Here is a 22,188-nt window from a genome sequence, read left to right as displayed (position 1 = left end):
TTACGTTAAGAAGTGCGTTTTTCTGTGGTTTTCACCCTCTTTTAAACGTAAAAAAGCAAGCAAAACAAAATCTCATGTTTTTTAATAAGCGAATTGCCCATTACAGTCCTCAAAAAAAAAAAAAGTGTAATACAACGAATAGATGTGAATTTGGGGGGTCCTGACAAGAGCGGCACACGCCTGAAATGTCACTTTCTGCGGCTGTCAGACAAGGCAAGGGCAGGGCGGGCGGCCGGGAGGGCTCCGCATTAACATATTTCCTAGACGCTCCCTCTCCTTGGTCCGGCGTAATGGATGCCTCTGGCTCCCTGCGGACGCGCGAGCCCATCAGGCCAGAAGCAGATTAAAGCTCACACACTTCAAATTGGCGGCTTGCTGCAGCTTGCCAGAAGACTAGAGTTCAGCACAGCTTTAATAGAGAAGTCTGTAAGCCTCCTTCCTTGTCCCCATCTCTCTTTTCCGCCTGGCTGTAAAAGGAAATCGCACCCTCCGCAAACCCCGGGTCCGCCTCCCGCTCTACCCGTTGTCCCACCAGGGCGGCGTCGGGGGCGGGGGCGCGGGTCCTGGGCGCTGGGAAGGGACAGCTGGGGAAGAGTGTGAAGGTGGAGGACTGGGCTCTTTGGCAATCCCCCCACCCCCACCCCGAAACCTATTGCACTGAGCACAGTGAACTGTCAGCCACGACTGATTTATAAGACCGATTTACCTTCTGAAGAGTGTAATTATGCTCAGAGTTAAAAATTAATCAGGTGAGAGAATTATGGGATAGTCATTCTCAGGACTCTGAAGGACAAACTTAAATGGAAACCCACCAATGCAGCTGCAGAGCCGGCCCTGCGGGAGTCCTGTGCCGCCTTGCTAGGTGCAGGGTGAGTTTTCTGAGCTAGCTGTCTTCTTTGTAAAAAGACAAAATGAGAAAACTTGCTGAGTTTCTCCAGAAGGATAATTCCAAGTCACCCAGCTTAAAAGGTGAGGAGAACATTTGTCAAAAGAGGAATTCTTAGAGACTGGATTATCTCTGGTTAAGGATTTGGCTGTTGTTTCCTGTTAGAATTAGTAGCTTAACTACTTTAGCTTACTTTATAAAACAGTTAGAATTTCATAAACATTATTTTCGTTCTTTTTGCTAATACAGTACCCCCCCCCCACACACCACCCCTTATCCTTGAAAAATTCCAGGATTCCCCGTGGGTGCCTGAATTCAAGGATAGCACTAAAACCTATATATACTAGGTTTTTTTTTCCGATACATATATACCTATCACAAAGTTTAATTTCTAAATGAGGCACAGTAAAATAGTAACAACAACCACTACTAGTAAAATAGAACAACTATAACAATATACTGTAATAAAAGTTATGTGAATATGGTCTCTGCCCCTCTCAAAATATCTTACTGTACTATGTTCACCTCTCTTGTGATGATGTGAGATGATACAGTGCCTTTCTGATCAGATGAAGGGAGATGAGTGACATTGGCTCTGTGATACAGTGTTAGGCTACTTATAAGGGTTACTTGAACACTAGCAGCACTACGATACCTTGACAATGGAGCTGATGACTAAGATAACTATCAAGTGAGTAATAGGTGGGTACTAGACATTGGATTCATTGGACAAAGGGATGTCCCTTTGTCCAATAAATGTCCCCAAGAGGGATGGAGCAGGAAGTTATGAGATTTTATAACAATATTTAGAACAGTGAATAATTTAAACTGATCATTTATTTCTGGAGTTTTCCATTTAATATTTTTAGACCATGTTTGACCACAGGTAAATGAAATTGTGGGATGTGAAGCAGTGGATAAAGGGCACTACTCTTTATATACAATCCCTCACCTCAGTCATCTGTCTTGGTGGTGTTCAAATTCAGAGGTGTGGCCCTGTGCGCTTGGTTCAGTCAGAGAGTGTCCACCTGGCGTGTGGACATCCCAGGTTCAATTCCTGGTCAGGGCACACAGGAGAAGTGACTATCTGCTTCTCCTCTCCTCTCCCTTTGCTTCTCTCTCTCTCTCTTTTCTCCTCCTGCAGCCAAGGCTTGATTGATTTAAGCACATTGGCCCCTGGTGCTGAGGATGGCTCCCTGCAGTCTCAGCCTCAGGCACTAAAAATAGCTTGGTTGTAAGCATGGTCCCAGATGGGGGTAACTTGGTAGATACCGATCAGGGTGCATATGGGAGTCTGTCTCTCTGTTTTCCCTGCTCTGACTTAAATAGATAAATTAAATTCAGAGGTGTGTTCTTTTTAATAAGGAGATTTTTCTTCCCTTCCCCATTTCTTTTTCTTTCTTTTAATTTAGCTTGGTCCTCAAAGTGTCTCACTACCTGCCTCTTCACACATCACTTTCAAAATTGATATTTCTATTGGGACATGATAGATTAGTTTGTTTTACCTCTGAGGAGAATTTCTAAGTGTTCCATGACAAATACCTTGCAGTCCAATCACATGTCTTGTTACTATCAAATGCTACAGAAAAGTGGCTGCAATAGAGGCAAAGGATGGTACAGATTGAATAGATTAGTGCATTATCTGAAAACAGCCCTATCACTTCTGTCATGAGATACTACAATTTCAGCCCTAGGCTTCATAATTGGAAGGAAGGAACGATGCATTGCACAATTTCAATGGCCTATTTTGTTAGCCATTCAAGCCCAGAAACACGACTAAAAATAAGGCTTAAAGCTGTCTTTTTATGCTATCTCCCATCAGCTTCTGCCCTACACCCCTTGACCCTCTCTATCATTTCATTTATTGGTTGGCTGTCTCCATTCTTTGACCTGGAAATTGCCTTCTCCTATGAACCACCCATTTCTTCCTTCTCCTTTTCCTTCATGGCCTCTAAGTTTTTGATTTTCTTTTGCATCCCACCATTTTCTTGAGCTAGTGTCAGTCCTTAGGTTCTTGCTGGCTATAGCAGAAGTTAGATCCTGGTAGACTAGGAGGAGAAATGAGACAGACTCAGGAGGCTGTCCTTAGGATGTGGCATTATTAAGATATTCAGAGTTTTCAAAGACCAATTAACAATCTTTTGGGCTTCTTATCTTTTTTATTATATTAAAAGCATAAAACTATTTTAGGAGGAGGAATTCTTTCCAACTTGTAGGTATGAATAAAGAAAAATTAAATCTACACATTTTACACAATGGTATTTCAAGTCTGCTGTTGGAGCCACACTTATCTTTGATTCTCAATAAGAAAAATAGAAAATAGTTACCACTTCTGGCTTTCTATTGTACTGTATCACTCAGCTCTATCTTGCCAAGTGTCCCCACCCCAAACTTTATTCCACCACAAGTCCTTCAGTGATTGTAGGGCTAGAGGGAGGTGAAAAGAATGTGTTTTTCATGGAGAAGTTAGATACCAAAAATAGGTCAGTAATTTTTATTTAAGCAAAACTGTTAAGAGTTACTTCTGTCTCATCTCTCTTGTCCATTTCAGATTACTCATTCCAACAATTAGTTTGTAACTGATTTTCTCATTTATCACTGTTGCTCTTTTTTATTAGGCAGGCACCTGCACTTTTAATTAATTGGGAGAGTGGGAAAGTGGATACAGACAGCTCTTGACTGGGAGCCAGCAGCTGGGGTCTAGTTCTGGCCCTGCTACCCCAACAGCTGGCTGGCCTCAGGCATGTTATTTACCTCTTTGGACCTTGATTTCTGTGGATGCATAATGAGGGAACTGGACTGGATCAGTCTTTCTATAGATTGAGATACTCAGGGGAAGGCAGGCATGGAAAACACTGCACACATTCTTCTCATCAATTCACCATGAATATGGATGTCCAGTCCAAAGAAATTTTATATTTAGTTTAACCAAGAGTTACTGCCCTCTTGCCTCACCTGTGGTGGTACAGTGGATAAAGCATCGACCTGGAATGCTGAGGTTGCTGGTTCAAATCCCCGGACTTGCCTGGTTAAGGTGCATATGGGAGTTGATGCTTCCTGCTCCTCCCCCCTTCTCTCTCTCTCTCTCTCTCTCTCTCTGTCACTCTCTGTCTCTCCTCTCTAAAATGAATGAATGAATGAGTAAATAAATAAATAAAAATTAAAAAAAAGAGTTACCCCCCTCTTATTTGACCAGAGAATGCCCTCCTGACATTTTTCCTCCTTCCTCCTTCCTTCCCTCCCTCCCTTCCTTTCTTCGTTCCATTTTTTCCTTTTCATGTATGGTTTATTAATATTACACAAGATTGGTGTTCTATAGAACTTATTTGGGGAAATGCAGGACTAAATGGACCTTCTCTAGATTTATTTGCTTGTTTGTTTTTCTTTTACATATGGAATCTAGACCTTGAAGTGTTACAATACAAGCAGTACAATATATTATTTTAGTTCTTATTTAATTATTTTACCATTGTACTCACAGGGTTCTTGAGCTTTACTGAAATATGGACTAAAACAAACAAGATAAAATGTATCTCTAGAGAGTATCACAGTATTTGTTTAGCAAATACAGTGATCTCTTTTTTTAAAATCTGCATAACTAGAATCTACCACATACTAGTAATATTTTAATTCTGATAATTATTTATTCACTCATTCAAAGTAAAATAGAAGTTTTAAAATTTTTATTGTATCTGAACTCCACTGACTGAGGAATTTTTTTCAAAACAATATATTTAAGGCACAAAGTATATAAGGTTATGAAGGACACATTAAAATACACATTTATCAAAATATGTTTAAAATTTTGTGCTATATATGCACTTCTTTATTAACACATCAAATGACAGGATCTAGTGGTGGATCTAATAACTGCCATAATTTTAAAATAGTGATAAGTACAAATTTCTGTAACAATTGTAATGTGACTAAAGTGACAGATATGTAGAAAAATTCATAGTAGCATAGTGTTTGTTGTAGAGTATGCTTAGCAGAGAGAGCCACAACAATGTGAGTAAAGATGCCTTCAGATGATCCAGGCCCAGGCACTGGGTCTTCCCCAGCCTTTGAACTTCCCGAGATCACACATATCATGAAGCAAAGACAAGTCACCTCCATTGCCTTCTGTCCAAATTCCTGACCCATAAATAAGTGAACATAATAAAATGATTGCTTTATGCCACTCAGTTTTAGAGTGTTTTCATATAGCAGTAATAATCATAAAAGTGCTATAATAAAGAATGTATAAGTATGAAGAAGAGCACTCCTACCTGCAGTTCCAGGGTCAGGATTGGGGGACTCTGAGAGAAGACAACACCCAGCTTTCTAGTTTGAGCAACAGGATGGATGGTATTCAATGAGGTAAAGGATAGAGGGCTAGATTTTTTTTTTGAGGTAAAGGAGGGTAGAGATTATGAGGGTCCTTTTGACATATTTTGAGTGTATGATGCTTGTGAGCATTCAGATGATCAAAATGCAGTCAGAACTTCAGAAGGAAATAATCCTGGTTTAGATAAGGCTTGGGAACATCAGCACGTACAGGGTGGTGAAAGTGACCAGCTTGATGGATTCACATATCATATAGAGAGAATAAGAAATAAAAAAATTGAGAGAGTAAAACTGGGAGAGCTAATATGTAATGGGTAGAGGAAACTGAAAAAAAAAACCTGATCCAGTCAGTGTGGGAAAGAGAAAACTAAGGGAAAGCCTGGTCATGCAAACTAAAGGATGTTTTTCAAGCTATACATGCCTTCATTTTCAGAGATGTGGATTCACTTATTTTCCTAGTGGGTCCTCAAATTAAGAATAACTTACTGTTAATGAGTGGCTTTTATGTATACAAAGGATTTATGGGTAGAAAAAGAAGATTGAGAATTGCAGCCATAGGTTAAAAGAGGTAAGACTTTGAAAACTTTGTTGGCTCTGTCAATTAAAATAGTTCTAAATAATCTACAATTCCTTTCCTTCTAACAATACTCAGAATGCAGTTTAACTTTTTTTATGGCAACTCAGGATCTATTTCATGAATAAAAGACATCAACCTTATAATTAAATGATGCCTTCAGAGACAGTCATTAAGGGGATGATTTAGTATTCCAGGAGCTCTCATTGTTCTGTAGTTGACTACTTAGTGGTTGCATGCCCCACTCTCTCCGGGATTATTGTGGTTTGTGGTCTCCCCACAATGTGATTTTTTTCTTAGTTGGTGGTTTTCCTCTTGAATCTCTTTAAACACTTGTTCCAGCTCTCTGTGGGTTTAATTTAAGTGTCTATCACTCCATTTTCCATCTGAGCTGTTGTTGGCTACCTCAGTTGCTTTTCTTTCTATTCCACCTAACCAGTGTAGTAGTTATCTATGGCTACTGTAAAAAATGACCACAAACTTAATGGCTTCAATAAATTTATTATCCATAGTTCTGGAGGTGGTAAGTTTCAAATGGGTCTCATGAGCTAAAATCAAAGTGTCCAGAACTATATTCTTTTATGGATGCACTAGGGGAGAATCTGTTTCTTGTGTATGCCGGCTTCCAGAAGCCTGTCACATTTCTTGGCTCCTCCTCCTCTTCCCCATCTTCAAAGACAGCAACCTTGGGTTGAGTTCTTTTCATGTTGCTGTCTGGTTCTCCCCCTTCTGCCTGCTTTTTTCACCTATACATGGTAGTTACATCAGGCCTACCTAGATAATCCAGGTTAATCTCCCCATCTCAAGGTCATCCGATAGCAACTTTAAATCCATCTGGAATCTTAATGCCCCTTTGCCTGGTAATACAGCTGGTTCACCAGTTATGAGAATTAATATACAGATATCTTTGGGGGGAGCATGATTCTGACTACCTCACCTAGGAACATGCCAAAATATTCCAAGAAAAATAAAATGACCAAATAATGTGTGTAAAATGAGCCCAATGCATTCTGTATCTCAGAAGACTAATTTTGTGGCAGCCGTTTTTACTAGATTTGGTGGCAATTTGTCTTCAAACTTAACATCTCTCTTGGAAAGTGGAATCTGCTGAAACCTGACCATAAGATTATAGAGGCAGAGGTTGTTCTGTTAGAGTAGGTAGCTGATCAGACATGAGCCTGGTGAAGGAATAGAGAGGGAAAGGGAATAGAAACCATAAACATAACCATCAGCTGATAACCAGATGGCTGATAGCAGTTTAAAAGCTCCTGATACAGCCTAGAGAAATTATGTACCTCTGAGGAGCATGCACAAAGGGACACACAAATGACCATGACCAATAAGTGACCTTCCACCGGGACACTAAGACATGGAAGGGAAAAATGATTAAAAAAGCAAGCATGTGGACTCAATACATGAACAATGCAGAGGAACAACTGCCCTCTGTTAGCAGAGATGTGCATGTGTGATGGGCAGGATCAAACTGTTGGGAGGTAGGTGGTTGGGGGAAGCCAGGAGGTGGGCAGGTTGCCCAGACAAGTATAAAAATCTGACTATGTAACCAAGTGGGTCACTCAGATCAGTCTGAGTCACCTGCTTGGAAATCTTCCAAGTGTACATTCTCTTTGCTAATAACCTGCTGCCTGCTTTGCTATTTGTGTCTTTCGTTTGAAATCCTTCTCTCAAGAAGACAGGAAGGAGCCAAGCATCCCAGAATAATACTGCAGAACCAGTGTCAGCGCTATATCAGTTTTTATATGGGACCAATTTCTGAAGAATATTCTACACATTCAGATAACAAAAGGATTATTTTAAATATTCAACCAGCCTAACCAGACAGTGGCACAGTGGATAGAGCATTGGACTGGGACGTGGAAGACTCAGGTTTGAAACCCCGAGGTTGCTGGCTTGAGTGTGGGATCATACAGCTCGAGCGAGTACTCACCAGCTTGAGCACAGGGTCGCTGGCTTGAGCGTGGGATTATAGACATGACCTCATGGTCGCTGGCTTGAGCCCAAAGGTTGCTGGCTTAAAGCCTAAGGTTGCTGGCTTGACCAAAGGGTCAGTTGGTATGCTGTACCCCCCAGCCCCATCAAGGCACATATGAGAAAGCAGTCAATGAACAATTAAGGTGCCACAAAGAAGAATTGATGCTTCTCATCTCTATCCCTTCCTGTGTTTGTCCCTAACTGTCCCTCTCTCTGTCTCTGTCAAAAAAAAAAATATCATAACTATTCAACTATTCAACAAATTAGTGGCAGATCTTAGTGCTCCTAAATTTCTCTATGATGTCTGGTTTGTGGCACTTTGAGGTAGATTTCATAGCCATAAGGTGCCAGGGTCAACCCAGGATCTTTATATTGCTCTAAATTAACAAATACTTTCTCAGCAAAGTAAGAATCAAGTGAGATTTTATTTGTTGGAGTCATCTTCGAGGATGAAGCAGGAAGTTTATAAATCTATTGAATCGAACTGTATTGCAATCAGCTATTTAACTTTCAGTATGTAAGTAATAATTTTTTTGTACTTGAGGGCAGGAACTGTGACTTGATCAACTTGATTTCCCAATCTTGAGGCAGCTGTAAGTTTTTTATTTGAAAGCTTAGAAGATATAATAGGCTTATGGGTGGAGGGTTGGTTGGGGAGATCATAGGGTACACCAGAGTAGCCCTTGTAAAGACAGCTCCATGATATAACAATTTGACCTTTATGGACAAGTCTGGGATCATTCAACCCATGAATTCAGACCTAGGGAATTGCAGGACTAGATCTTAGCTGTATCTCACCTTGAGCCATCCAAGTGGCCCTGATAATAATATGGGAACGTGTGAATTAAATGTGGCTAAATGACATCATTTTAAATATAGATGGTATTGCATTGTGTAAAGTGCTAGTTTTGAATCAGAGCAGGATTTGAGGCATTTATTAGGCTGTGCCATCTCATTGCCTCCATGCCTCAGGGTTTGCCTCGGGCTTGGGAGATCTGTTACATTTGATCTGAGCCCCAAAGAGTCTGAGGTTTCATTGTTATATGCTTTTCCCTTCTCCTAGGAGGAATAATGTTCATTATAGAGGCCTTCCTCCCACCCCTTACTATTTCATATTTGCTTTCTTTTTCTCATCCTTACCAACGCCTTGTTTTCTGACAACCACATATACACACAGAGTGCACACACAAACACATACACACAAACATGCAGGCACATACATTAATGGCAATAAAACAGCACCAGGTGTTCATCTCAGTTTAGTAACTCAGTTCTTAAGTTTTGGCTAAGAGTAGAATTCAGAGCCAAGATTCAAAAGAGAAAGTTTATTTAGAAAGGTACAGAGGTAGAAGAAGTGAGCCATAGAAGAAATGGGCTCAGTAAACAAGTTATAGCAAAAGAAAGTCCTTTGGAAATTAGGAGAGAAGGAGGAAGGAGGGAGGGAAAGAGAGCGGACTCTGAGGAAAGATGGCAATGGGAAAACATGCAGTGTGCTCTGTAGACAGAGCCGCACTGGGTCTGCCACCCTGAGTGTTTTTATCTGGGGTTTGGGGAGGATCTCAATAGTCTATTCATCAGCTTTCCCTGTGTGTTGCCTCAGGTTCTCAGTCTCCACTGATTGGTTGGCACCAGGGTAGGGGGTCATTAGTCACTGCAGCTGGTCCTGATGCCAGCCATGGCATTGCTCTGCCAGGTGTTACTCTTTTTTTAGTCCTGGAGCTGAACACAGCTGAGGCCTAGATGCCATCTGTAAGGCCAATGGCCGTGGCCATGCAGGTTCCCACTGGATTCAGGCAGACGGTAAAGGAACTTTGGAGCCGAAAAATGGTAGACCATTCTGTTTATACTAGAGTCTCGCAATGGTGGACAAAAGAAAAGGGGCAGGGAAAACTCTCTCTCTCTCTCTCTCTCTCTCTCTCTCTCTCTCTCTCTCTCTCTTTCTCTCTCAGAACTGACAAGCAAAATAGACCTGGACAAAAGCCCATTCTCCGGCAAACAACAGTAAGCAATGGCCTCTCCCAGTGGCGGCAGCAATCTGCAATTTACAATCTGCCTCTCTGAAGGCAAGCACCTGCAGCCTTATGCAGACTATACACACGTGGCACTGCCCTGTGCTCATGCACCAATTAAGCAAAGTGCAAGTGAGCAAGCCTAACACACTTGTTTGTCCAACACCATCTCTAGGGCTTAATGCTTAAGGGAATGGTCTTGCAAGAGCTTGTTGTTTAGCCCATTGCTAGGCACCGGGACTCTCCACCCTTGTGACTCTGCACCTGGCCCATCGTTCCTGCTCTGCTCATACCCATCTGACTGCCTACTACACATATAAACAGAAACACACACATATACACATACTCACTCATCCCAAAATTTATAATTTGATACAGGATTTCTCTAGAAGCAAGAGGATTTAAAAGTATAAGAATCATAGACTATCAATTTTAGAAGGCTCCCCATGAAGCACACCTACATCTACACTTTGAAAACTGCCACCCGCCCACCATTACAGTGTCTTGAAGTCATACGCTAAACATTGCAGTCTTTAGGAGTCATTAGATTTATGATGTGGTAAATTACTTTAAATATTATACATCTGAGACAGAATCAGATATAATATGGAGTAGGAATAAATATCCAACTCATTTTTCTGAAAATAAAAACTTGACAGAGAGTTTTGACAGCCTTCAAGGGTCTTTCACATTTTCCTTCTTTTAATGATTCTCTTCCTCTTTATTTTAGAGAGAAACGTTGGGGAGGTGTGAGAGTATGGATCTAAATGTCTCATTTACTACAAAGGAAACTAAAGTACAACTGAGGATTAAAGCTCAAGTGTCCTGACCCAGCCTGGGTTTTCCCCCTAAGGCACGCTGCTCAGCTTGGAGAGGGAAAGGGATGCTCCGTCTTCCTTCTCAAGGTCCCCATGGTGTTCTGGGGAGAGTGACCTACCTGATCCCTGTCATGATTAATGTGATTTCTGAAGCATGAGATCTGATTATGACCCCATGTTGTTCTATTTAATTACAAATCTCATTACGGCCCTGGCCATAACACCACGCAGCCCTCACTGCAGTCACCTTTGCTGATCTGACTGCCTGAAGGTCCCTCCTTATGATTTACTCTAAATTGTTTTAGAATCATAGACTTCTGGAGCTAGTAGGGAGGTTAGAGATCATAAAGTTCAATCCCCTCATTTTACAGATAAAATTACAGAAGCCCCAAAGAGAATAAGTCATCTTCCAAAGGTCAGTCAGTAGATGTGTGATTGAAACGAGGGACGCATGCTGCCCTGGCCAGGGATGGCTCTCTGTACCGCGCTGCCCTGCAGGGAGCCACACTGGATGACACCATCGCCTCATTCCCCTTGCTCTGTGTCATGTGACAGCTTTGTCACAGGCACAGGTTATACTGTGCTATCTTTCTCCATACAAGTTAGTCACAAGTTAAATCAGAACTGCAAAGTTGTTTGAGTTTTAAGGCAGAGGGTCCTTGGTCAAAGTATTTAGCTTTCTGGGCCTCAGTTTTGGTGTAGTAATATAAATGCAGCCTAATCTGATCTTTATGAAGCAAGACATTTAGAGTGATAGCTATGTAAACATAAGTGTTGTCAAATAAAAACAAATCCAGATTTTGGTAAAGGGAGACTTTATCTGAGAAGACTAATGCAATAGGAGAATGTTCAGACCACAAGTTCTCTAAGCAGCTCAACAGTCAGGCAGAAAGAGTTTTTTCTTTTTAGGGAGGAATAAAAGAAAACAGAAAGAACTTGATATGGGGCATAGGAGGAGTGGATGGTGTGACTGGGCACTTCATCGGGGAATGTTTGTCTTCGTGGTTAGCTCATTTTCAAGAGGGGACCTTAAAGAGATGCTGGTTCAGACTGAGCAAAGTTCAGGGTCGTGTGGGGCTAGGACAGATGCCTGAAAGTTTGGACAAGTCAAGTTAGCAGGTATTTTTGTTACCAAACCCCCAAAATTAAGTTTGTCAGCCTGAGTGCTCTGGTCAAACACTGCACGAGCAGGAAGAGTTTGCAGTAAACAAAGGAATTAGTTTTATTAGAACTGGCTAATCTGAATACGGGTGCGTTTCTGCTCTCAAAGACCTAACTCCTTAATGGCCAGTAGGTTGCACATTATATAGGGCAAAATCACCAAGGGTTAAGAGTTCTGGGTTGTGTCAGGAACTGATTGCTCAGAGGTTAGATAAGGGTAATATTGGTCAAACAAGTTTGTAAATATGATATATATGTTTGCTCGCTTATAGTTTGTTTGTTTTTTTTTTATTTTTTTATTTTATTTTATAATTTTATTTTTTTAATGGGGTGACATCAATAAATCAGGATACATATATTCAAAGATAACAAGTCCAGGTTATCTTGTCGTTCAATTATGTTGCATACCCACCACCCAAAGTCAGATTGTCCTCTGTCACCTTCTATCTTGTTTTCTTTGTGCCCCTCCCACCCCCTATCCCTCTCCCATTCCCCCCTCCCCCCCCCCGTAACCACCACACTCTTATCAATGTCTCTTAGTTTCACTATTATGTCCCACCTACGTATGGAATAATACAGTTCCTGTTTTTTTCTGATTTACTTATTTCGCTTCGTATCATGTTATCAAGATCCCACCATTTTGCTGTAAATGTTCCGATGTCATCATTTCTTATGGCTGAGTAGTATTCCATAGTGTATATGTGCCACATCTTCTTTATCCAGTCATCTATTGATGGGCTTTTTGGTTGTTTCCATGTCCTGGCCACTGTGAACAATGCTGCAATAAACATGTGGGGAACAGGCTGTTCGCAGGCAGGGTCATTACAGCCTAAGTCTTAGTTTTAAGACTAAGCTTTTCCCCACACCCTTGACTGTTGCATGATAGAAGGTGGTGCACTCTCATGAGGAATCTCATTATGTCTCAGATAAGTGGCTTTGTATCAGAGACTTCCTTTTTTTTGTTGTTGTTGTTTTGTTTTTTTTTTTTGGGGGGGGGTTTGTATTTCTCTGAAGCTAGAAACCGGGAGAGACAGTCAGACAGACTCCCGCATGCGCCCGACCAGGATCCACCCGGCACGCCCACCAGGGGGCGACGCTCTGCCGCGACCAGAGCCACTCTAGCGCCTGGGGCAGAGGCCAAGGAGCCATCCCCAGCACCCGGGCCATCTTTGCTCCAATGGAGCCTCAGCTGCTGGAGGGGAAGAGAGAGACAGAGAGGAAGGAGAGGGGGAGGGGTGGAGAAGCAAATGGGCGCTTCTCCTGTGTGCCCTGGCTGGGAATTGAACCTGGGACTTCTACACGCCAGGCCGACGCTCTACCACTGAGCCAACTGGCCAGGGCTAGAGACTTCCTTTTTTGTATATTGGATTAAAGGTTTTGAGTTCTACACTATAAAATGGGGCAGAGGAGCCCATGCTGGAGGACAGCAGAGAAAGGCTACGTGGGGGAGAGGAGAAGCAGCCAAGATGGCAGAGTGCTGAAGGAGAAGCCAGTTTGTGCAGAGAGAAGGAGATGGGAAACAGAGGTGAGTAAGGCTGGTGATGTACAAACCTTTGATTCTAGGAAACTCAGATAAGTCATTGGCTTTGGGAGCCCTGAATTGAAAGGGAAGTGTTTTCCCACTGTTTGTATTTCTTGCCCCTTGGGTGCAAGTTATGATTAAAGCTAATAGCCTACTAGTTCTTGGCTCTGTTGTTTCATTACCATCTGTTCGAATCAAATGCGAACCTGCATGGGCCAGGCAGCCACGTGCGATGGTGGCTGTGGCTACTAGCTTTACAGGTAATAAATTATTTCTTTAGGTCTTAAGGACAACTTCCAGGTCAGCTTTGAGTGTCTAGAACCACTTTCAAGGTCCTGCCTTAAGTGCAGGAGTTGAAACATAATTTAGATTAAGATATTATATTTGGCCTGCCAGGGGCTTGAATCTTGTGATTTTTAGTCAGAACTGGGCTATTGTCTTCTGCTGCCTCACGGGCCAACGATCATCAAGGTGAGAGACTAAGGTCAGTCAGGTCAGTGAATTGTACTGAAAGAGAAGAAAAAAAATAATTGTTTTAAAACTAGACGTTTAAGTCAAATCAGAATTATGAGGACCTTCGGTTTCATTTTGTCCATGTTGGTCTGTGGGAAAGAACAGTTCAGGTATTTATTCACTTACAAGACAAAGAATGGGAATTTGGAGGGGAGAGCTTCTGTCTAACTTTGTCCTGGGCAAACAAAGACATTATCTTAGATAAGAGTCTTATCTAAGTCCTATGGGGGAACGTATTTCTTTACAGTAAGTGATTTCCTGGAACACAAAGGAGAGGGGACTTCTTGACCAGGCTCTTTTCTAGGAGCACAGGACTCAAAGGTGAGCATTGTCTATGGTTTCTTATCTTTCTTCAGTGAAGCTCTCATAATCCAGGCTTCCTTTCTTATTGGGCAGGGGAAGCTGGTAGCAGGTCTTGCAGTACATTCGAGAAACTTTATTTAGTAATGAGCAGGAAAATGGGGCTAAACCTTGTTAAATGAAGTAAGTAGGCCCTTTAAGGTGTGAACTTTTTAAAAAAAAAATTTACTTATTGATTTTTAGAGACAGAGGAATTGGGAGGGATAGAGAGACAGAGAGAGAGAGGGATATTGATTTGTTGTTTCATTTATTCATGCTGTCACTGGTTGATTTTTGTATGTGGCTTGATTAGGGATTGAACTCGCAACCTCAGCCTGTCATGTCGACACTCTAACCCGGTGGTTGGCAAAACATGGCTTGTGAGCCACATTCAGCTCTTTGGCCCCTTGTGGCTCTTCCACAAAATACAATGTGCGGGCACTACCTTGATAAGGAATGTACCTACCTATATAGTTTAAGTTTAAAAAATTTGGCTCTCGAAAGAAATTTCAATTGTTGTACTGTTGATTTTTGGCTCTGTTGACTAATGAGTTTGCTGACCATTGCCAACCAACTGAATTACTTGGCCAGAGCTTGGGGCAGTAGTTCTCAAAGTACTGGTGCACCGTAGAAGATTTCCAGGTGCGCTCTATGGTATTCCAAAGAAATATGTGCCTGTTGGGGACAAAAAAACCAACAGGGTTTTTTGAGTTTAGATTTTTGGGGGACAGAAGTGTGGGGAATTGGCTGTAAGCTGACAGTCTGCCTAACCCCCCACCTAATTTGCCTGATTAGGTTGCAAAAGGCTGTTAAACTGTGGTGCTGGATTGTTTACACTACCCCTTCCTGTTCCCAGGAAAGACTGGAGGCAAGTTTCTTCTATTCTTTGTGTGTTGTAAAATTAAAATGATATGTATGGTGGGGGTTTTCTGCACTCAACACAATTAAGAGTAAAAAGAGAGGAATTCTTCAATGTATTGATGAGGAAATGAAAGTTTGCCTTTCAAATATAGGCCCAAACATTGATGAAATCGCTAGGACACATCAGGCTCATGTTTCTCATAAACACAAGAATGAAAAAACTTAACACATTCATGCTGGGACCTGCTAAATTTACTAAGAATTTGTCTATCTATATATAGATATCTCTATATAGATATCTCTCTCTATATATATATAAAGATAACTTTTTCTTATTGTTTAATCCCTCTTTTATGAATTCTAAAAAATATATCTTAGGAAATGTAATAAAAATGTTTTTTAATGTCAGAATAAATTTAATTTTGTCATATTTGTTTCATTTAATTACCATAAAAGCACACTTGGACTTTATATTTTTTCTTTAATATTTGACTTAATTATTATAACATATTTCTCAGAAATCTGTATATAGTACGCCTACAATTATTTGTAGGAGTTTAAATGCACCCCAACTTCAAAAAGTTTGAGAACCACTGGCTTAGGGTGTAGACTTTTGACTCTGTAAAATACAGCTAGTACTTTGCATTCGTTTAGGAATAGCTCTGCCACAAATAATGATTCATTAGACCACGTGCACCTTCTTACAAGTGCTTTGCATTAAATCCCATTGAATGTGAGGCTGCTGCCCTTTGCAGACAATTGCAGGAAGGAGTGGGTGGGTAGCACAGTGATTCCAGTTCCATAAAATTTTCTTACCAGCCATTGGGCTTTCCATTGTTTCTAAACCTGCTCTTGAGAATTGTAGGGGAGAACTTGCCGGCTATATGAAATACTTGATCATTTTGCTATGAGGTTAAAATTCCAGAAAGAGGTAAAGTGATGCTGGAGGTCAGAATATAAGACAGTTTATTCCATCTTTGATCAAATCAGCCCTTGCAGTTGCTAAACCTCTTGGTGGATAGGTAGTGTGCAAACTTAGTAACTCAATTGAGGTGGAATTCTTCCATATTACTTGTGGAGAAAAAGGCAGGTTCTTTTTTTTAAACTTTTACATAGTCCTAATGAGATTTCATTTTAAAATACTCACTCACAGAAGCCAATGACAACCCAAAGATACAAATAATGAAAGGCAAAATTGTTCTGATGCTGCATCTTTTGGCTTAGGGATCCCCTATCACCTTTTAAAATTCCTGGACAGTATGGAAGCACACGCTGAGCCTTTTGGCAGAACCTGTCTTACCTGAAGGATAAGTAGGTCACTGCCTAGTACAGGACTGATTTGAAAGCCATTGAAATTGCTCTTCCTAATGCCTGCCTGCAATTCTACCGGTAGATTTATTCTTTTGAATAAATCCTGTACTAAAATGCAGAGTAGCCTGGGGAGAGGAGAGAGGTGAGAGAAATTAATCCATCACTCGTCTAGTTAAGGTTTAATTTTTTTGGAGCTAGTTTGGATTCCAGGCAGGGTGAAGGAGACTTTCTAGGCTAGTGTAGCAGGACTGAGTGGCAAGGGTGGCTCACCAGGGAGTAGTCAGGAGACAATTCTCTCAGCTTCCTTCTGCACTTGCCTTTCAATCCTCTTTCCAAATTTATGTCTGACCCCAGGGGAAAGGAGACTTCTCTTCATCTGTGCAAGGTTCACCTTTTTACTTGTACTCTCCAATACCTGGTTTTACCCGAGACCTTTCTCCATCACTCATTATCTTGTTCTCCTAGGTATCCATTTATGTCCTTTTCATTGATCCCTTCTCTTCAGCTTACAAATGAGCACAGTTGTTTCTTTTCTTTCTTTTTTCTTTTTTTTTTTGTATTTTTCTGAAGCTGGAAACGGGGAGAGACAGTCAGACAGACTCCTGCATGCGCCCGACCGGGGTCCACCCGGCACGCCTACCAGGGGCAATGCTCTGCCCACCAGGGGGCGATGCTCTGCCCTTCCGGGGCGTCGCTCTGTTGCGACCAGAGCCACTCTAGCGCCTTGGGCAGAGGCCAAGGAGCCATCCTCAGCGCCCGGGCCATCTTTGCTCCAATGGAGCCTCGGCTGTGGGAGGAGAAGAGAGAGACAGAGAGGAAGGAGAGGGGGAGGGGTGGAGAAGCAGATGGGTGCTTCTCCTGTGTGCCCTGGCCGGGAATCGAACCTGGGACTTCTGCACGCCAGGCCGATGCTCTACCACTGAGCCAACCGGCCAGGGTGTTTCCTTTCTTAAAGCAAAAAATAAAATTAAAACATCCAACTCTCCAACAAGAAAGTAAAACACTCTTTCTTACAAATTTTAATGATTTATATCCTAGTTATTGTCGTATTTACCTCATAGATTAGTTTTCTTAAAGAGTCTTTAAGACTGAGACTCTTTTATTAAAATTTCTTTTATTTTTCTGAAGTGAGAAGCAGGAGGCAGACAGACAGACTCCCGCATGTGCCCAACAGGGATTCACCCAGCAAGCTCACTGGGGGGAGATGCTCTGCCCATCTGGGGTGTTGCTCTGTTGCAACCAGAGCCATTCTAGTGCCTGAAGAGGAGGCCATGGGGCCATCCTCAGCACCGGGGCCAACTTTGCTCCAATGGATCATTAGCTGCGGGAGGGGATGAGAGAGACAGAGAGGAAGGAAAGGGGGATGGGTGAAGAAGCAGATGGATGCTTTTTCTGTGTGCCCTGGCTGGGAATCGAACCTAGGACTTCCACACACCAGGCTGATGCTCTACCACTGAGCCAACTGGCCAGGGCAGAATGAGACTCTTTACCTTGCAAATTGCCAAACATGATAGACTAATATTTAAACAAATAAGAATTTTATTTTCACATAACAAATAATCCAGAATTAGACCTTTGCTGGTATTGGACAATGATGTTATTAAGAATCATTTTACTATTTTGTTATCCTCAGTATGACAGCTTTTTATCTGTAGTTTTCCCTTATGATGCCAATGAAGAGGCTGCAGCATCAGGTGTCGCTTCTACTGAACGCAGAAGGAAGCAAGGATATGGCTTGTGCTCTTCACCCCCTCACCCCCTCCCCACCCCAAATTATTGTTATCTGGAGAAAAAATAGCCTTCCTAGAAGACCCACAGTAGATTTCCCTTTAGACTTTATTGCTCATAAGTGGTGATGCTTATATGCAATAGAGTGAGTGTTTGGTGTTATAGTTTATAGTGTGGAGACAGGTAAAGGAAAAGGGTTAAGAATCATTTCAGTGTGGCCAATCATTTCAGATGTGTCTACCACAGCATCTTTTACTACCTCATCTCTAAGTCACTTCTCACCCACTGAAATACGTCTTCAGCTCCCACTACTCTGTGACCTGGTAGGGTCATCAATATTCTTCCAAAGATGCAGTAGTCTCCTCTTAACCATGGATTCATTATTTGTGTTTAGGTTACCTGTGGTCAACCATGGTCCAAAAATATTAAATAGGTAATTCTGAAATAAACAATAATAAGTTTTAAATTTTGCACCATTGTGAGTAGCATGATGAAATCTCACACAGTTCCACTCCGACCCACCCAGGATGTGAATCATCCCTCTATTCAGTACATTCACGCTGTGTGCACTACTCACTTGTTATGCAGTAGATGTCTCAATTATCAAATCCATTGTCATAATGTTACAGTGCTTGTGTTCAACTAACCCTCATTTTACTTAATAGCCCCAAAGTGCAAGAATAGTGATGCTGGCAAAATTCAGTTATGCCAAAGAGAAACTGTAAAATGCTCCTCTAGGTGAAGAGGTGAAAGTTCATTATTATTAGTGATGACAGGCATCCACTGGAGGTCTTGAAACTGCTCCCTTTGGAACAGGTGTGTGTGAAGTTTTGTATATATCCAACTTTCACTCTTTAAACTCTGTGTGGTGTTTCCACTGTTGGTGACCACTTTCTGAGCTCTCTCACGTTTTGCATCCTACATTTCTGATTGTTCCTTCTCTATGTTTCTGTGTTTTCTCCTCCTCTACTCACCAGTTAAATATTGGTTCCTGGGGTGTTTTTTTTTTCTTGTCTCTTTTTTCTTCTTTCAAAACAATATACTCAATCTATCTCAAATATGTCTAAGGCTTCCACCTGCACATTAATGATGCTTAAAACCATATTTTGAGCTCAAATTTCTCTCTTGTGGTCCAGATCTACATATACAACTGTCTATCTGGATTCTTAAACCCAACATTCCCAAAACAAATTTATTACGCTCCTTAGAAAACACTCTACTTCTTGTGTTTCAACTTATCCAGAGTCCTCCATTATTCCCACCATCATCTATAGAAAACAAGAAACTGGGAGTAGTTTGGATATTTAATTCTTCCTCCTACCTTATGTTAGATTGAAGTTTAAGCAGTATGTAATCTACTGACTAAATATTTTTATATCCATTTCTTACTTTCCATCCTCACTTCTGCCTTAGTTTAGTTTTTTTTTTTTTTACAAATTTTCACCTGCATTATAATCTTAACTTATTATCATTTCTTTCTAGTCTTACTATTGACATTCAGTATTACACATTTCCACTAATATATTTCGCCAAACATTACTTTAATCAAGTTACTGTCTATATCACATTTACCCCCATGACCACATTTGTCCTATAAAGAGCAACCATGGAGATTTCTAGCAGGCAGATGCTCTCTTTTCTAATATGTTTTTCAATGCCTTCGTAAGGGGGTGTCTGCTTTATTATCTTGTAGAATGTGTTTGGGGGTGAGTGTGAAGCTTGCACATAATAAGCCCAGTTGAACATTCCTATCTCCTTAAGCCTTTGGACTCCCTCCTACACGTCATGCCAGGCAGCTGAAGCTCATTAAGTGTTAAATCGTTGCTGACTGAATAACCCCCACTTCATCCTAAGACTGAATTGAGTGGCCTGTTCTTTGATTCTCTGTGTGTCTCCCTAGCACAGAATTAATAAAACCACATAATGATGGCTGATTTTCTTCCTATCTCTATATTTACGATTTGCAAAAACTATCTTGCTCTTTTCTGTAGCCTTTGTACCTCATGCAATAAGTACATGTAATGAATACAAAGATAAATATAAAAAAAAACATTTCACATTATTATTTTTATTTTCAAAGGAAATTTTTAAATTTTTTGATATAAATGTTAATGTTTACTTATGGAAAAATCAAGCCTTAAGAAAGAATAATGAATTATTTACCATTTAACCAATGGTGAATTTGCCCCTGCTACTTTGAGATACAGTTTTTATCATGTCAAAAGTATTTTTAAAAATAGATATTATAAATCTCTTTTGGGATCAAATGGTAGCTTATCTTCTGAAGGAGCTGGTGTAAAATTTTATTTTGATTAAATAATTATTTTGATAATAGAATATAGGAGGCTAAAATAAATGTTTTCTTTAACTACACAAATCCAAACATTCTTCACATGAGTCTTTTTAATTGCATTTAAAAATTGGTATCATAGGGATGCTATATTTATAGAACATTAGGAGAGAAAGAAAATTAGGGCATAATTTAGACAATTGAATGTGTACTTTCTAAAGCTGCTATCCTGAACCTCTTACATAATTCTCTCCAGTGTGTGGGATTTTCAAATGTATTGAGAACCTGGTGAAGAAAAGATAATGTATCATTTCCAGAAACTGCCAAGTTTGTAGTTATTATTAATTTAACTATGTATAAAGAAGTGACAAATGAACTATAGACCAGCCCATCAGTCCCAGTGAAGTCGCTAGGTCAATCAACACATGAAATGTTTAGTGTCTTGAGAAAGATCATGAGGATTTCTCTGGAAGTGTGTGAAATGGTATGGTGTTTAAGAACGTGCAGGGGACAGTTGCAAAAGGTGTTCTATTCTTCTTTTAAGAAAAATTTCTATGTGTGGTGAAAAATCTGGTGATTTAAATGGTAGTGACAGAAGTGGAGAGGCATAAAACAGGTTAGGAAAGTTCCTGTCTATAATTCACTTTAGTATCTTTCCTAGAATTCCAAATGTTTTGTAAAGTATTTTTTGGTAATTATTTAGAAGAATGTGAATAGCGCTGGTTGTTTTTCAGCACCGAAGAGAAGCAAATGATAATAAGACTGTTTTAAATATTATCTGACATGGCAAAAAGTTAGTTGCTGAAAATAATCTCTGCCTTAGTGCTTTTCAGTAAATAATTTGTAGAAGGAGAGCAACCCGAGCCCAATTTTCATTTATTTCATAAGTGATGGCTTAATAAGAGAGGACTTCCAGCTTCGCAATCTCCTGTGCTGTTTCTTCTGTAGTCTTAGCCAGATGCTGATTGCAAACAGCCTTCAGATTTGGGGATATTTTTCTTTGTGGCTATTTTTTTTTTAAAGAAATATAATTGGGTGAACAAATTCTCACTGACCAAACTCAGTAAGGGTAAGAAAAAAAATAAAACGTAATATCTTTGCTTCGTCCCTTCTCCATCCTCACTCATGCCAACAAAAATAAACTGTCTTCACAATAAACAAGCAACAATAATGAGGACGGTTTTAGATTAAATTCAGGTTCCTTTCTCTATTGCTCCTGCTTTGGGAATTGTTTCTCCCCCTATATTCTTTTCTAATTTCTGCTGGCATTCAAGACGTCTCTTTCTCTCTGCCTCCAGGCTTCTCTGCTCCCTGAGTCTTTCTTTGTGCTTTTTCAAGTCTCTATTATTTCCCAGGCTTCTTTTCCCCACCTTTAATCCTGGAGGACCATTATAGCTGCTCAGATGTTTCAATTTGGAAAATTCATCTTTGCTGGGGAAGGAGGCCCTTTTGCATTTTACCTTCCTAATTTGAGAGCTGAAAGAAAGAAGCTAGAGAAAAGTGATGAGCAGGATTCACATTCACAACAGCTGATGTTTATTAAATCTCATCTGAGTCGGCTACTATTCTATGGGCTTTGTATGTGACAGCCCATTTAACCCCTCACGCAGGGATCGTCAAACTTTTTATAAAAACCGCCCACTTTTGCAGTGCTGGTCAACCTGGTCCCTACTGTGCAACCAAACAGCGCCGCGATTGGCCCATCATGAAAGCTGGAACGCCCACTAGTGGGCGGTAGGGACCAGGTCTACCAGCACTGCAAAAGTGGGCGGTTTTTATAAAAAGTTTGACGACCCCTGCCGGGTTTACTCATAGTATTTTCCTAATGTACAGATGGGGACGTTGTGCATTAGGAGATCTT

At 40.8% G+C, this 22,188-nt stretch overlaps 1 long non-coding RNA gene across 1 annotated transcript in view; it reads left to right on the top strand.

The window, feature by feature from the left end:
• The first annotated feature begins 795 nt into the window (after positions 1–795).
• LOC136335104 (uncharacterized) overlaps positions 796–22,188 on the top strand; it is a 40,311-nt gene continuing 18,918 nt past the window's right edge. The window contains exon 1 of the long non-coding RNA XR_010731267.1: positions 796–969. This is a non-coding gene — a long non-coding RNA (uncharacterized lncRNA). The remainder of the gene's footprint in view (positions 970–22,188) is intronic.

This window comes from Saccopteryx bilineata, chromosome 4 (assembly GCF_036850765.1).
Source record: "Saccopteryx bilineata isolate mSacBil1 chromosome 4, mSacBil1_pri_phased_curated, whole genome shotgun sequence".
Lineage (NCBI taxonomy): Eukaryota > Metazoa > Chordata > Mammalia > Chiroptera > Emballonuridae > Saccopteryx > Saccopteryx bilineata.
The sequence above is the reverse complement of the archived record's forward strand: the minus strand, read 5'-3'. Positions and strand labels throughout refer to the sequence as shown.